At 42.3% G+C, this 15,763-nt stretch overlaps 1 protein-coding gene across 1 annotated transcript in view; it reads left to right on the forward strand.

The window, feature by feature from the left end:
• Positions 1-2,040: 2,040 nt before the first annotated feature.
• The window catches only part of SLA2 (Src like adaptor 2), a 59,358-nt gene continuing 45,635 nt past the window's right edge, over positions 2,041-15,763 (forward strand). The window contains exon 1 of the mRNA XM_063960116.1: positions 2,041-2,245. The gene's annotated coding sequence lies outside the window, so the exon portion shown is untranslated. The remainder of the gene's footprint in view (positions 2,246-15,763) is intronic.

A 15,763-nucleotide genomic window follows, 5' to 3' on the forward strand; every position in this document is an offset into this window, starting at 1 on the left:
GAGGTAGCCACAGCCGTGAACTACCGCACTGTACACTGGTTGATAAAGAGATAGTAGTATACTCGTAACAACTAGTATGACGACGGTATAAAGAATGAAAAAAAAACCACGGTTAGGTGGTATATATTATAATACAATTATGGATGGACGGACTGCCTGCCGAGTGCCGACACAGAGGTAGCCACAGCCGTGAACTACCGCACTGTACTGTGTCTGCTGCTAATATAGACTGGTTGATAAAGAGATAGTATACAATACTACTAATATACTGGTGGTCAGGCACTGGTCACCACTAGTCACACTGGCAGTGGCACTCCTGCAGCAAAAGTGTGCACTGTTTAATTTTAATATAATATTATTTATCATGTACTCCTGGCTCCTGCTATAACAACCTGCAGTGCTCCCCAGTCTCCCCCACAATTATAAGCTTTATATACAATACATTGATGTGCAGCACACTGGGCTGAGCAGTGCACACAGACTGAGTCACTGTGTGACTGTGTATCGTTTTTTTCAGGCAGAGAACGGATATATTAAATAAAACAAACAACTGCACTGTCTCTGGTGGTCACTGGTCACTGTGGTCGTCAGTCACTAAACTCTGTCTGCACTCTCTTCTAATCTACAGTATCACAGCAATCTCTCTCTCTCTCTCTCTCTTCTAAATCTAATCTAAATGGAGAGGACGCCAGCCACGTCCTCTCCCTATCAATCTCAATGCACGTGTGAAAATGGCGGCGACGCGCGGCTCCTTATATAGAATCCGAGTCTCGCGAGAATCCGACAGCGTCATGATGACGTTCGGGCGCGCTCGGGTTAACCGAGCAAGGCGGGAAGATCCGAGTCGCTCGGACCCGTGAAAAAAAAAGTGAAGTTCGTGCGGGTTCGGATTCAAAGAAACCGAACCCGCTCATCTCTAGTTTTCAGCGCTGAAATTGTGAGTGTGCATATCCGCTGTAATCCAATATTGGGCTTGGTTATTTACCTTACTAAACCTTGCTCCCAAGTGGATATGCATCACAGTGTCCATATCTAAAATGTCCATATATAAAATGTTGCCATGTGAAATGTCAACATTTTGAGGCTTAGTGACTCCACTTCCATGCATGCACAATGAAGGACCAAACAGAGCTTCATGACACATTTACTGACCCTGCACAGGAACCTTAGCACCAGCCTTGATTGTAGTGTCTGCAGGAGTGGATCATTTTTGCTGGCCTACCAATTTTCATTTGTCAGTAAGCAAATATTTACATATTTATATATTTACACATATACAGTACACAGTATGTACAGTATATCTGGGATGCAGTTAATATACTGGCTGTTGGGATCCCGGCAGCCGGTGAAATGTCGGCTGCCACAATCCTGACTGCAGCCCAGTATTCCTACTGGTGGTGAGAATATAACCTGTGGTGAGCGCAGCGAGCCCGGGAGGGGACTCTCGAGGGGACTCGCTGCAGCGCAGTCAGGATTCTGGTTGACGGGATGCCGTTGTCAGTATAGTGGCAGCATCCAGTCTGCTGGTCTCCCATATGCATTCCGTCTTATCTAATGCCTACTGTATGCCCCACATTTCAGGATCACTGACGTTTCATTATCTCTCCCTGACATGGCACCTCTACATTTCTGTATGTTGGGACAGAAGGACATGTTACCCCAAGAAAAGAAATCTTCTGCAGGGTATTTATTTTTCTAGTAATCATGTGCTATCAGCTGTGCAGTATGTATTACACAACTGATAAAGAACCATTTATTCTATGCCTTCCATCTAGAAACTAGTCTGTGCTGGACTTATTTTATAACTTCCCTTTTACCTAAGTCCTGAATAAACAGCTACAGTACACAGAGACCACATAGAGCTGTGGTGTAGTAGCAATGACGTGAGGAATATGTAGAAATGCTGTAAGTATTGATAACACGCTTGGCTGTACTACTATGCTCTATGTGTTTCTCAGAGATATAATAACAGTATGTACTTTCCATGACCTAGGTGTACACCATACGCAAGACCAGCCCGGTACAGTGTCACACATCAGTGGGTGTCTCCCCTCTGACTCCCAGCTGGGTGTGGGAAGGTGTCTCCCCTCCTCTCCTGGCTGGGGGTGGAAAGGTGCTCTCTTCTACAGTCCCAGTGACTGCTCATTAACACATTAGCTGTAGACTGGATGTGCTCTTAGGTCACACTGACAGCACCAGTCAGACCAGAGACTGCCCTCCCAGCTGACAGAAAGATGCTAGTAAAGTAAGTTGTATCATTCAGATGCCTTTATTCAGCACCAGCACTGCATACTGTAGTTTGTGGATATTGATGGGGAAGTTTAGTGATGGATTATACTTTGCTCAAACGATCCTAATGTAATACAGTGTTTTAGTTGTAAGCTGCATATGTTTACATTGCACCTTTCCTTATTCTTCTGTATATCTGTCCTTTTTTTCCCCCATAGTGATAATGTTTTACTGTATGTCACCCATTTAAAATCACTGTTAAATTGATTGACTTTAGGTGACAGATCTAGTGGAAAAAATTTTTCCCTAAACAAAACAGCAGATTAATGTATATATCTATATGTATATAATGTATATATCTATATAAGGTGCTATTCAATAGTTGTTGTTTTTTAACTGATTAGTTTCTGTAGATTTTATAGGTAACACACGCATATATATATATATATATATATATATAAAATCATTTTCATGTCTCCTGTTTGTTTTTGTTTTTGCTGTGTTTTGTAACATTTTCTTAGCAAGCAGTGTATGGATGTCTATAAATATCCACAATTTTCCCTTAAAAAAATGCTATCTATCCTTTCTTTGACCATATAAAATGTTGCAATATGATTACATTTATGTAATGTGTATATGTGCATTCTGGGCAAGTATAAAGTGCACATAACTGATGGTTCCAGTAGTAGTTTCTGAAAGTGCTTTATATTTAATATCAAGTTTCTAGTATTTAATTTAAGGCGGTCATGTCTATCTCTGACCACCACTTACTGTATAGTCTACTGTAGGTTAGGGATTTTTAACTTCAGTTCTCTGGTACAGTATTTCTGTCTCTGGAAACAGGTGGGATAATTACTGACACAGCAAAATAGATGAATTCACCTGTGCATGATTAAAGAAATGTAGAAAACATGACCTGTTGGGAGTACTTGAATACTGAATATGAAAACCGCATGTTATGGGGAACCAGTGTGCGCAACTGTGCTCATCATGTTTGCTAACATTGATTATAAACTTTTAATTGTAGATAATATAAAAAATATTTCTTCATAATGCCTTGAATTTAAAACTATATAGTAACATATTTATCATGCATATTTTTCATAAAATTATGCAGAAACAGTAGTTTCTGCATAATATTTGATTGCGTTCTGACCCCTATGTACCAAACTCTGAAAGGCAAAGTTTCTCGGAATTTGATCCCATTGGTTTTTGCAATAAGTGCTTTACGAATATGGATTCTATACTCGCAGGACAGTACGTTCCCTTTCCTGCAGCCTACGTATGGCTCCCGAATCTGACACTGCCCATATAGGCCCCATACTGACAACTGTGTTTTATAAATTGAATTAGGGAAATTGTATTTTACTGTATTTAGTAAAATAATTATACATCAATAAATAAGGGCAGACCTTTAAATCTTGAGATTGTCTTCTGCATTCTGTATAATTGAAAAAAGACTATATAGTTATTACACTTTAAAGAATATTTCATATGAACATAATTTAATGTTAGCAAAAATAAGTCGGTTTATTCTACACTTATTTGTGTGACTGTGACAGAGCTGAGGATCTTGTGGCTGATGGACAGCCAGATGTACCCCTGCCCCAAAAATGTTTAAGCTAAATTGCTTTTCTCAGTTCTAGGTCTGGCCTTCGCTTAGGTCCGGCCTTAGGGGGTAATTCAGAGTTGATCGCAGCAGAAAATTTGTTAGCAGTTGGGCAAAACCATTTGCACTGCAGGTGGGGCAGATATAACATTTGCAGAGAGAGTTAGATTTGGGTGGGTTATTTTGTTTCTGTGCAGGGTAATTACTGGCTACTTTATTTTTACACTGCAAATTAGATTTCAGTTTGAACACACCACACCCAAATCTAACTCTCTCTGCACATGTTATATCTGCCCCCCCTGCAGTGCACATGGTTTTTCCCAACTGCTAACACAGTTGCTGCTGCGATCGACTCTGAATTAGGCCCTTAGTTCCCGGACTGAGCCTGTGAGCATTTTGGGAATTTGAGCAGCACTTCCGTACCCCCCCCCCCCCCCCTTCTTCCTTCCCCCTGGAGTAAATGTAATGTAGGGAGATTGTTGAATAAAGGGGGAATGAGCTTATGGTATGTATAGTAACTTATTTATTCAACAATACCTCAAACATTTATATCTGCTATCTGTGGTGAAAATGTAGATTTTTCAATATTGGAACAAATTATATTTTTGGAAATTCCACAGAATTTATTGTGATTAAATGTTCAAATATACTGAATCTGAGTTGGCGCTGCTCCTTGTTTCCATCTATCGGAGCCTTTGTGTTCATTTATCAAAATCAGAAAACCTTTGGTTATTAAAATTATTTATGGTAAACATGTGCATGATATAGTGGGCCTATTTAACGCAATATGGATTTTTTTTTTTAAATCAAGAATGTCAAGTGCTGCAGTGACAAATTTGCAAGAACATAATAATCCCACATTTTACACTGCTTTCTATTGTCAGATGTCCATTTACCATAGCATAGGAATGTATGCCATTAGAACAAATATGCAAAATATTTAAAAAAATACATATTCCTCTGAAAGAGATCTTACATGTTTCATAAAACCTAGAACAGAGCAATGTTCTGCACAATTTTATAAATTCTGATGATTATAATGTAAAGATCACCAACATATAGTCCAGCACTGTGCACTGAGAGGAACATGATACAAGAAACATATTTACCATGACATGAAAATAATATAAAATAGGTAACGAAGACTTTGCCTAAATAAGCATCAATAATGATGTACAAGTTATACTATTATAGATTGTATACTAATAATAGAGATTGCATTAAATATGAGGTTGTGGAGAGTAGATGTTTTAAATCAGCCATGCTACTTACAGCCAATAAAAATTGTTAGTTAGACAAGCCTATCTCCCACTGCGGTCTTGATAGCTATTAATGGGGGTGTTGGAAAGCAGAAATAGATGTTAGAGTAAGGGTGTGTACACACGGTGAGATCCTTGCTATGCCCGATTTTCACTTGCGATTTCCCTTGAACTCCCCAGAGCCCAGCACCACCGATTTTGACTAACTTTTCTTGAGATATGGACTATGTGTGCTTACGATTTTGGCTTATGTGAGATTTTGGCTTATGTGAGATGTCATAGACATGTGAGATGAAGTAGATAGTACACCGATCTAGCAAGGATTGACTTGCCTGCACAGTCTATCTTTTCTTGTGATGCCGACCTGGCGGGACCGCGCATCGGGATCGAATCGGGATCGCAAGGTGACTTTCACCTTGCGATCTGCACTAACTTTTCTTGCAATTTTGACTATATAGTCAAAATCGAAAGAAAATATCTCACCGTGTGTACACACCCTAAGTAATTACAATGTTTCGATGGATTACATACTGTACTATTTACTGGTGGACGGGATGCCGACTGTCAATATCCCAACAGTGGCATCCTGCCCACCAGAATGCTGACAGCGGGGCAAGTGCTAAGAGTCCCATTGCGGGCTCGGTGGTTCGCTGCGCTCGCCACAGGATCTATTCAGTGGGAATAGCCCTGGTGCTCCGGGATGTCGGCTATCGGTATTGTCAGCTGTTGGAATTTTGGTGCCCTAGACGCTGGGATCCCGACTTCCGGCATTTTAACTGCAACCCGTTTCAAATTTCAATACATGTTGGTATCTCAAACACATCAAATCAACAACAGCAAAAAACTACAGCACTCTAAATACAGTATATCCTCCACATTCATTATTGGCTTGAAAAGGAAGGTGCTATTCTAAAACATCACATAGTGTATCATCATAAATATCTGGCGGTTATGACTACCAGCTGTATCTTTGCTCCTTCGGACTGCATCTTTAAACACATGCAATATTATGGTGTGACTACATCTGAATTGATCACAAAATATATTTACCCTAGTTCCAAAGCTTCAGGAGCTTAGGAACTATAGACCAAACAAGTCTCATATCACTTTGCTGATTTGATGTTAGACTTTTTTTTTTTCAGAATTGTGAACTGTAATTTGTTACTACAATATGGTATTTTGTCCGAATATAAAATTATATTACAACTAAAGATTAAAAAAATACTGATTCAGTAATGACAGGCCTCTGAATATTTTTCTTTTCATTATTATTATTATTATTATTATTATTATTATGTTTTGTTTTTTCAAACAGCAACATTTGAGTCATATGGGAGGAAGTTACAACTTTTACAAGGAGAACTTGATGTTCTGAGAATAACATTGTAACATAGAATGTTTTATTGTAATAATTAAATGTAAAATAACTGGGCAGGTAATTTTGTTCTCAATTTAAGACTCACTTTTATAATAAACCATACACTGGATATTTTTTATTATTATTATTATTATTATTATTATTATTATTATTATTATTATTAATTATGTGTCAGGATCTCATAGCTCATTCCTGGGAGAAATCACTTTAGAACAAACAAGTTATTTTTATATACCATTGTTGTTCCCCATAGGCTATCACTTTGGATGCACATTGCTTACTAAAATGGACTGACCTATTAATTCCTGGGACCATATTAAAATAGAAGTTGTGTACCTGCACACTCAAATTAATTTATTATGAGTGTATGGAATCCAAAGACATACACTCAATGATTTGATCCCTTATGGTATTAATAGGTAGTCCTTTATTGGTACAGGGGGTGCTGCCAACTACAGTATATGATAGAACTAGCAACTAGAGATGAGCGGGTTCGGTTTCTCTGAATCCGAACCCGCCAGAACTTCATGTTTTTTTTCACGGGTCCGAGCGACTCGGATCTTCCCGCCTTGCTCGGTTAACCCGAGCGCGCCCGAACGTCATCATGACGCTGTCGGATTCTCGCGAGGCTCGGATTCTATCGCGAGACTCGGATTCTATATAAGGAGCCGCGCGTCGCCGCCATTTTCACACGTGCATTGAGATTGATAGGGAGAGGACGTGGCTGGCGTCCTCTCCATTTAGATTATAAGAGAGAGATTTACTGGAGCTGACTAGGAGGAGTACTGTTACTGTAGAAGTGTAGAGACTGAGTGGAGAGAGTTTACTAGTGAGGACAGTGCAGTTTACTTTATAATCCGTTCTCTGCCTGAAAAAAGCGATACACAGCACACAGTGACTCAGTCACATACCATATCTGTGTGCACTGCTCAGGCTCAGGCCAGTGTGCTGCATCATCTATTATCTATATATAATATTATATATATCTGTCTGACTGCTCAGCTCACACAGCTTATAATTGTGGGGGAGACTGGGGAGCACTACTGCAGTGCCAGTTATAGGTTATAGCAGGAACCAGGAGTACATAATATATTATATAGTGAGTGACCACCAGACACACAGTGCAGTTTATTTAATATATCCGTTCTCTGCCTGAAAAAAGCGATACACACAGTGACTCAGTCAGTCACATACCATATCTGTGTGCACTGCTCAGGCTCAGGCCAGTGTGCTGCATCATCTATATATATTATATATCTGTCTGACTGCTCAGCTCACACAGCTTATAATTGTGGGGGAGACTGGGGAGCACTACTGCAGTGCCAGTTATAGGTTATAGCAGGAGCCAGGAGTACATAATATTATATTAAAATTAAACAGTGCACACTTTTGCTGCAGGAGTGCCACTGCCAGTGTGACTAGTGACCAGTGACCTGACCACCAGTATATATAATATTAGTAGTATACTATCTCTTTATCAACCAGTCTATATTAGCAGCAGACACAGTACAGTGCGGTAGTTCACGGCTGTGGCTACCTCTGTGTCGGCACTCGGCAGCCCGTCCATAATTGTATATACCACCTAACCGTGGTTTTTTTTTCTTTCTTTATACATACATACTAGTTACGAGTATACTATCTCTTTATCAACCAGTCTATATTAGCAGCAGACACAGTACAGTGCGGTAGTTCACGGCTGTGGCTACCTCTGTGTCGGCACTCGGCAGCCCGTCCATAATTGTATATACCACCTAACCGTGGTTTTTTTTTCTTTCTTTATACATACATACTAGTTACGAGTATACTATCTCTTTATCAACCAGTCTATATATTAGCAGCAGACACAGTACAGTGCGGTAGTTCACGGCTGTGGCTACCTCTGTGTCGGCACTCGGCAGCCCGTCCATAATTGTATATACCACCTAACCGTGGTTTTTTTTTCTTTCTTTATACATACATACTAGTTACGAGTATACTATCTCTTTATCAACCAGTCTATATATTAGCAGCAGACACAGTACAGTGCGGTAGTTCACGGCTGTGGCTACCTCTGTGTCGGCACTCGGCAGCCCGTCCATAATTGTATATACCACCTAACCGTGGTTTTTTTTTCTTTCTTTATACATACATACTAGTTACGAGTATACTATCTCTTTATCAACCAGTCTATATTAGCAGCAGACACAGTACAGTGCGGTAGTTCACGGCTGTGGCTACCTCTGTGTCGGCACTCGGCAGCCCGTCCATAATTGTATATACCACCTAACCGTGGTTTTTTTTTCTTTCTTTATACATACATACTAGTTACGAGTATACTATCTCTTTATCAACCAGTCTATATATTAGCAGCAGACACAGTACAGTGCGGTAGTTCACGGCTGTGGCTACCTCTGTGTCGGCACTAGGCAGCCCGTCCATAATTGTATATACCACCTAACTGTGGTTTTTTTTTCTTTCTTTATACATACATACTAGTTACGAGTATACTATCTCTTTATCAACCAGTCTATATATTAGCAGCAGACACAGTACAGTGCGGTAGTTCACGGCTGTGGCTACCTCTGTGTCGGCACTCGGCAGCCCGTCCATAATTGTATACTAGTATCCAATCCATCCATCTCCATTGTTTACCTGAGGTGCCTTTTAGTTGTGCCTATTAAAATATGGAGAACAAAAATGTTGAGGTTCCAAAATTAGGGAAAGATCAAGATCCACTTCCACCTCGTGCTGAAGCTGCTGCCACTAGTCATGGCCGAGACGATGAAATGCCAGCAACGTCGTCTGCCAAGGCCGATGCCCAATGTCATAGTACAGAGCATGTCAAATCCAAAACACCAAATATCAGTAAAAAAAGGACTCCAAAACCTAAAATAAAATTGTCGGAGGAGAAGCGTAAACTTGCCAATATGCCATTTACCACACGGAGTGGCAAGGAACGGCTGAGGCCCTGGCCTATGTTCATGGCTAGTGGTTCAGCTTCACATGAGGATGGAAGCACTCAGCCTCTCGCTAGAAAAATGAAAAGACTCAAGCTGGCAAAAGCAGCACAGCAAAGAACTGTGCATTCTTCGAAATCCCAAATCCACAAGGAGAGTCCAATTGTGTCGGTTGCGATGCCTGACCTTCCCAACACTGGACGTGAAGAGCATGCGCCTTCCACCATTTGCACGCCCCCTGCAAGTGCTGGAAGGAGCACCCGCAGTCCAGTTCCTGATAGTCAGATTGAAGATGTCAGTGTTGAAGTACACCAGGATGAGGAGGATATGGGTGTTGCTGGCGCTGGGAAGGAAATTGACCAGGAGGATTCTGATGGTGAGGTGGTTTGTTTAAGTCAGGCACCCGGGGAGACACCTGTTGTCCGTGGGAGGAATATGGCCGTTGACATGCCAGGTGAAAATACCAAAAAAATCAGCTCTTCGGTGTGGAGGTATTTCACCAGAAATGCGGACAACAGGTGTCAAGCCGTGTGTTCCCTTTGTCAAGCTGTAATAAGTAGGGGTAAGGACGTTAACCACCTCGGAACATCCTCCCTTATACGTCACCTGCAGCGCATTCATAATAAGTCAGTGACAAGTTCAAAAACTTTGGGTGACAGCGGAAGCAGTCCACTGACCAGTAAATCCCTTCCTCTTGTAACCAAGCTCACGCAAACCACCCCACCAACTCCCTCAGTGTCAATTTCCTCCTTCCCCAGGAATGCCAATAGTCCTGCAGGCCATGTCACTGGCAATTCTGACGAGTCCTCTCCTGCCTGGGATTCCTCCGATGCATCCTTGCGTGTAACGCCTACTGCTGCTGGCGCTGCTGTTGTTGCCGCTGGGAGTCGATGGTCATCCCAGAGGGGAAGTCGTAAGCCCACTTGTACTACTTCCAGTAAGCAATTGACTGTTCAACAGTCCTTTGCGAGGAAGATGAAATATCACAGCAGTCATCCTACTGCAAAGCGGATAACTGAGTCCTTGACAACTATGTTGGTGTTAGACGTGCGTCCGGTATCCGCCGTTAGTTCACAGGGAACTAGACAATTTATTGAGGCAGTGTGCCCCCGTTACCAAATACCATCTAGGTTCCACTTCTCTAGGCAGGCGATACCGAGAATGTACACGGACGTCAGAAAAAGACTCACCAGTGTCCTAAAAAATGCAGTTGTACCCAATGTCCACTTAACCACGGACATGTGGACAAGTGGAGCAGGGCAGGGTCAGGACTATATGACTGTGACAGCCCACTGGGTAGATGTATGGACTCCCACCGCAAGAACAGCAGCGGCGGCACCAGTAGCAGCATCTCGCAAACGCCAACTCTTTCCTAGGCAGGCTACGCTTTGTATCACCGCTTTCCAGAATACGCACACAGCTGAAAACCTCTTACGGCAACTGAGGAAGATCATCGCGGAATGGCTTACCCCAATTGGACTCTCCTGTGGATTTGTGGCATCGGACAACGCCAGCAATATTGTGTGTGCATTAAATATGGGCAAATTCCAGCACGTCCCATGTTTTGCACATACCTTGAATTTGGTGGTGCAGAATTTTTAAAAAAACGACAGGGGCGTGCAAGAGATGCTGTCGGTGGCCAGAAAAATTGCGGGACACTTTCGGCGTACAGGCACCACGTACAGAAGACTGGAGCACCACCAAAAACTACTGAACCAGCCCTGCCATCATCTGAAGCAAGAAGTGGTAACGAGGTGGAATTCAACCCTCTATATGCTTCAGAGGTTGGAGGAGCAGCAAAAGGCCATTCAAGCCTATACAATTGAGCACGATATAGGAGGTGGAATGCACCTGTCTCAAGTGCAGTGGAGAATGATTTCAACGTTGTGCAAGGTTCTGATGCCCTTTGAACTTGCCACACGTGAAGTCAGTTCAGACACTGCCAGCCTGAGTCAGGTCATTCCCCTCATCAGGCTTTTGCAGAAGAAGCTGGAGGCATTGAAGAAGGAGCTAAAAGGGAGCGATTCCGCTAGGCATGTGGGACTTGTGGATGCAGCCCTTAATTCGCTTAACAAGGATTCACGGGTGGTCAATCTGTTGAAATCAGAGCACTACATTTTGGCCACCGTGCTCGATCCTAGATTTAAAGCCTACCTTGGATCTCTCTTTCCGGCAGACACAGGTCTGCTGGGGTTGAAAGACCTGCTGGTGACAAAATTGTCAAGTCAAGCGGAACGCGACCTGTCAACATCTCCTCCTTCACATTCTCCCGCAACTGGGGGTGCGAGGAAAAGGCTCAGAATTCCGAGCCCACCCGCTGGCGGTGATGCAGGGCAGTCTGGAGCGACTGCTGATGCTGACATCTGGTCCGGACTGAAGGACCTGACAACGATTACGGACATGTCGTCTACTGTCACTGCATATGATTCTCTCAACATTGATAGAATGGTGGAGGATTATATGAGTGACCGCATCCAAGTAGGCACGTCACACAGTCCGTACTTATACTGGCAGGAAAAAGAGGCAATTTGGAGGCCCTTGCACAAACTGGCTTTATTCTACCTAAGTTGCCCTCCCACAAGTGTGTACTCCGAAAGAGTGTTTAGTGCCGCCGCTCACCTTGTCAGCAATCGGCGTACGAGGTTACATCCAGAAAATGTGGAGAAGATGATGTTCATTAAAATGAATTATAATCAATTCCTCCGCGGAGACATTGACCAGCAGCAATTGCCTCCACAAAGTACACAGGGAGCTGAGATGGTGGATTCCAGTGGGGACGAATTGATAATCTGTGAGGAGGGGGATGTACACGGTGATATATCGGAGGGTGAAGATGAGGTGGACATCTTGCCTCTGTAGAGCCAGTTTGTGCAAGGAGAGATTAATTGCTTCTTTTTTGGGGGGGGTCCAAACCAACCCGTCATATCAGTCACAGTCGTGTGGCAGACCCTGTCACTGAAATGATGGGTTGGTTAAAGTGTGCATGTCCTGTTTTGTTTATACAACATAAGGGTGGGTGGGAGGGCCCAAGGACAATTCCATCTTGCACCTCTTTTTTCTTTTCTTTTTCTTTGCATCATGTGCTGATTGGGGAGGGTTTTTTGGAAGGGACATCCTGCGTGACACTGCAGTGCCACTCCTAGATGGGCCCGGTGTTTGTGTCGGCCACTAGGGTCGCTAATCTTACTCACACAGCTACCTCATTGCGCCTCTTTTTTTCTTTGCGTCATGTGCTGTTTGGGGAGGGTTTTTTGGAAGGGACATCCTGCGTGACACTGCAGTGCCACTCCTAGATGGGCCCGGTGTTTGTGTCGGCCACTAGGGTCGCTAATCTTACTCACACAGCTACCTCATTGCGCCTCTTTTTTTCTTTGCGTCATGTGCTGTTTGGGGAGGGTTTTTTGGAAGGGCCATCCTGCGTGACACTGCAGTGCCACTCCTAGATGGGCCCGGTGTTTGTTTCGGCCACTAGGGTCGCTAATCTTACTCACACAGCTACCTCATTGCGCCTCTTTTTTTCTTTGCGTCATGTGCTGTTTGGGGAGGGTTTTTTGGAAGGGACATCCTGCGTGACACTGCAGTGCCACTCCTAGATGGGCCCGGTGTTTGTGTCGGCCACTAGGGTCGCTTATCTTACTCACACAGCGACCTCGGTGCAAATTTTAGGACTAAAAATAATATTGTGAGGTGTGAGGTATTCAGAATAGACTGAAAATGAGTGTAAATTATGGTTTTTGAGGTTAATAATACTTTGGGATCAAAATGACCCCCAAATTCTATGATTTAAGCTGTTTTTTAGTGTTTTTTGAAAAAAACACCCGAATCCAAAACACACCCGAATCCGACAAAAAAAATTCGGTGAGGTTTTGCCAAAACGCGTTCGAACCCAAAACACGGCCGCGGAACCGAACCCAAACCCAAAACACAAAACCCGAAAAATTTCAGGCGCTCATCTCTACTAGCAACAGTTAAGAGAGATAAACTGCATTGTCGACGCACAAGGCAGATAGGTAATCATTAAAACATAACCTTTATTTTCTTGTAATTTAAAATAGTGTGGTTACAACTCACATACTGATCAGGAACTACAGTGAAACATAGAGGTTAAAATCATAAAGACTGACAAATATTAATGTGCAACTGAAAGAAATATTAAAGATTGTGTGTAAAGATTTAAAATTGTGTCCACATGTTGTTATTGTCCAGATGGTATATTGCCACTATGGTCACAGCAAATCCACTTATTGGCTATATTCAATATAATGGATGCAGTATTAGGGCTCCCAGAACTATCAGTGCCCTTAGGTCCTATTTATGGTTACCCTGGATGTATTAGGTCTATGTCCAGATATCCCTATCACTTTGTATATATTTTTGTATTTTAATCACACTTCACTTACATAGCACTTCTGTGCTTCTTATTAACCCTTATTAATTTTCACCTGTGTGCTGACCTGGGGTAGCCGACCTGTGCCGACATGATGGGGTCCTGCACCCCGGACCCATACCTAGTATTAGGGACCCCCAGTGACGGAGACGCCTTGCCGATCGGCCTGGGGGCTTAACCCTATATCTGCAGATTTACGCAACTAAGATCTCCGTATTATCTGATTATTATGTAGTATTATTTTTCACTCAGTGTACATTAGAGAACACAAATTGTTTTTTCTATGTCCAGAGTTATCTCATATCCAGGATAGAATTCCTCAAATGTTTTGAATATCACATCAAAATTGCTTTCATAAATATAATTATGTCACCAACCTGCTACTCGCTAAATATTACGTAGAAGTAATGCACCTTATTGTTTGTAGGCTGCGAGTACAGTTTAAATGTGACTAGTATACTGTAAGTTGTATTAGCTCCAATTAAAATTTTCATTTCAGTGGATATATAAAATTTCAATAATGATCTTCATATGTATGCATAAATAAGGGAATCGTAGACCAAACAAGATATTTAATTTAAATACAGTATACATCCTATTTTGTGTATCGACAAAATCGCTTCTAGAACAGAGTGGATTCTATGGGGGGAATTAAAATGTTTGAAAAGTCGGTTGAGTGTGTTTTTTCCTGTCTATTAGATAGGAAAAAACAGACACCAAACTGACTTTTCAAACAATTGAATATCCCCCTATGTTTTCCTTATATTAAATATATGACCTACCACCATCTCTTGTTTCAGTAGAAATGATCAGCCTAAAATTAGTTAATTTGGTTAAGTTGATATTTATCTATTATTTATTATCTCACTTACTTTATTACTTCTTTAAGTTGCACATTAATATTTGTCAGTCTTTGTGATTTTAACCTCTATGTTTCACTGTAGTTCTTGATCAGTATGTGAGTTGTAATCACACTATTTTAAAGTACAAGAAAATGAAGGTTATGTTTTAATAATTATCTATCTGCCTTGTGCATCGACAATGCAGTTTCTCTCTCTTAACTTTTTCTAACCATAGTAAAATAGTCAAGAGGCCCAAGCACAGGGTAAACTCATGACAGTCAAGTGGGCTGCTATGGTTCTACTGACTGATTACAACTTTTTTGATTACAAATGAAACAGAATTGTACATGTAAACAAGTTGTATATATAAACTACAGTATGAGCCTGATTCTGATTTGGGAATAAAACAAGAAAGAGCAAGTAACTCTGCAACCGGACAACCCAAGTTGTAATGCAAGGGGTGCAAATACATACAGTTTTTCTGTGCAGGGTAAATACTGACTACTTTCACATGTACTGTAGCCAACAAATACTGGACAGCATTATTTTTAAACTGCAATTTACATTTAGATTTGGGCACACCTTCCCATATCTAATTACTCTGCACATTGTAAATCTGCCCGTCCTGCAGCCAGTAGCGGATCTTGCTACGGGCACACAGGATTTTTGCCCGGGGCGTTGCCTTCTGTAGGGTGCCGCCGCCATGGCAAGATCTGCTACTGGTGGTGACCCTGGTGCTGTGCTGTCACTGCTGTGCAGTGCGCGATGATGTCAGCGCGCACCGCACGGCATTGTGGGACCGGCACATAGACGCTAGGGGTCATAATTGACCTCTAGTGTCTATCCAGTGCTATGGGAGAGATGTCTTGATGTCTCTCCCATAGATCAGAGGAGCGGTGCCGGCGGCCAGAGACGGAGGTCAGCAGCGGTCGGGAATCGGGAGCAGGGATGGTGAGTATTAATTAATTTATTTTTGTTTTATTTTTTTTTTTGTAAGCGGCACAAACTAGGGGTCACAACTCTTTGGGGGCACAAACGGGGGCACAACTCTACAGGGGGCACAAACGGGGGCACAACTCTACAGGGGGCATACCTGACCACGCCCCTATATTTGCCCGGGGCG

Source organism: Pseudophryne corroboree, chromosome 3 (genome assembly GCF_028390025.1).
Source record: "Pseudophryne corroboree isolate aPseCor3 chromosome 3, aPseCor3.hap2, whole genome shotgun sequence".
In the NCBI taxonomy this organism is placed as follows: Eukaryota; Metazoa; Chordata; class Amphibia; order Anura; family Myobatrachidae; genus Pseudophryne; species Pseudophryne corroboree.